Source organism: Rhinopithecus roxellana, chromosome 18, assembly GCF_007565055.1.
Source record: "Rhinopithecus roxellana isolate Shanxi Qingling chromosome 18, ASM756505v1, whole genome shotgun sequence".
Classification (NCBI taxonomy): Eukaryota; Metazoa; Chordata; class Mammalia; order Primates; family Cercopithecidae; genus Rhinopithecus; species Rhinopithecus roxellana.
In genome coordinates, this window is record NC_044566.1 from 94,440,573 (window position 1) to 94,443,053 (window position 2,481).

Here is a 2,481-nt window from a genome sequence, read left to right on the forward strand (position 1 = left end):
AATACCCCAGAACAAGAGTCAAAGATTTCCTGAAATGGGACCTTCAGGGAGACAAAGGGGATATGGCTCAAGTCATCCTGCATCCCCGCCACTTCCAAGCCCCCATGCTCCACTGCAAGCCATCATCTTCCTCCACTCCAGCAAACAGATCACATTGTCGTGATCCCGAGGACCACCTGATGCAGACCTGGCTGAGCAAAGTTGATCCAGGAAATTCAGGACTAGGGGTAAGGACCCTAATTTTATTTTTTTCGAGATGGAGTCTCGCTCTGTTGCCCAGGCTGGAATGCCGTGGCTTGATCTTAGCTCACTGCAACCTCTGCCTCCTGGCTTCAAGCAATTCTGTGCCTCAGCCTCCGGAGTAACTGGGATTACAGGTGCCCACCACCACACCCAGCTAATTTTTGTATTTTTAGTGGAGATGGAGTTTCACCATGTTGGCCAGGCTAGTCTCGAACTCCTGACCTCAGGTAATCCGCCTGCCTCAGCCTCCCATAGTGCTGGGATTATAGGTGTGAGCCACCGCACCCAGCTATATGTATTTTAATTTGTCTTTATTTTCTCATGTATACATATGTATGTGTGTGTGTGTGTGTATATATGACCTGAGCGCCTCATATATATAGTATGTAGGTATGTATATACTGAGCTCCAAGATACCTGGAAAGATGTAAATTAGAATTAGTTTTAATGTTCTAATATCAAGTTAATTAAGTATATTACTGCTACTGACTCATGCTCCAGGCATTTTACTTGGAGTTTCTTGGTTGATCCTCGGAACAACCACGTGTGGAAAATATCTATTGATGGAGGGCTGTGGAATAGTGGAAAGAGCTGGCCAGCAGTTGGATCAGCTGGGATGTCTACTGATGGAGGGCTGTGGAATGGTGGAAAGAGTTGACCGGCAGTCGGATCAGCTGGGATATCTGTTGTCAATGGAGAGCTGTGGAATGGTGGAAGAGTTGGCCAGCAGTTGGATCAGCTGGGATATCTGTTGATGGAGGGCTGTGGAATGGTGGAAGAGCTGGTCGGCAGTCAGATCAGCTGGGATATCTGTTGATGGAGGGCTGTGGAATGGTGGAAGAGCTGACCGGCAGTCGGATCAGCTGGGATATCTGTTGATGGAGGGCTGTGGAATGGTGGAAAGAGCTGGCCAGCAGTCGGATCACCTGGGTTTGGGTCTAGTTTGTCACTAATCACAAACTGTTACATAGGAGATACATAGTACTGAATTTGTGGGCTTTTTCTGATGGCCAAGAAAACAAAGGTGCTCAATGAATAAATCTTGGTTAAGAGTGGATCCCTCCATTTTACACAAACGGAACAAAAAGCTTTGGAGAGGTCAGCCAGAGGTTCTCAGCACGGGCTGTGCATGAGAGTCACCTGGAGGGCTTTTAAATGCCTAATCCCTGGTAATCCCCAGACACAGCAGCCTGGTTGAAAACCCCCGGGTTAAATATGTTGCAGGCAATCCCATGGCCAGCAGGTGGCAGGGCTGTGACTTGAGCCCAGATCTATTGACAGGGGAACCCAAGCTCTGGCTGAAGGAGCCGGTTCCTGGAGCTGGCAGTGCAGGTAACACCTCCGGGTCACAAAGCAGGTGTACTGTGAGAAGGCTGACAGTAGAAACCGGGCTTCCCTCGACAATACTTGTCACGGAAGGATGGTATTTTCCCAGTTGAGAGCCTCCATCTCAGGTTGTGCTGACCACAGAGAGAGAGGGAGAAAGACTTTAGAAACAGAGCAATGTGTGAAGCCACTGAGAAGAATCTAAAGGTTTCCTTCTAATTAAAGGGATTACTCTGCCACATTTAGGAGACAGAAAAATGCTGCCCCTCCCCCCCAACACTGTATGGAGTTGTACACATCCCAGCGTACGTCCATACCTACTTTCCAGCTCTGCCACTTCCTAGCCGAGTGTCATTGGGCAAGTTATGTACCCTCTCGGTTTCTCAATTTTCTCATCTGAAAAAGTGGGATAATGACAGGATCTACACCAAAGAGCTTCTGTGATGATCGCACGATATGCGAAGCACTCAAAACAGGGATTGGCCCGTGGAAAGTGCTCAAGAACATCAATTATTACATTTGGACTTGACAACAGCACTCTAAGGCTCAATGTCTCACCCCAAGTGAACAGCCAGCAACCCAGAGCTGGCTTCAAACCTGCGTTTCCTAAGTCTGGGTTGAAAGGACCTGTCTGTCTACACCTGCACTGCAAAGATCTTGTCTTCATCCTCTCACCTGGGCCAATCAGTGGCTGCCTACCTGTGTCCCTGTCTCCAGGCCCTTCTTCATCTAATTTATCCTTTTTATTGATATGTTTTTTAAATTTTTATTTATTTTTGTTTTTATTTTCATGTATTTTGTTTCATTATAAAAGGAAAATACTTTATTTGTACAGATAAAATTTGAAAATTATGGGTTAAGAAAAATTCCTCAGTAGTCCCACTGAATCTGGCCACAATTCTTTGCTGCAGT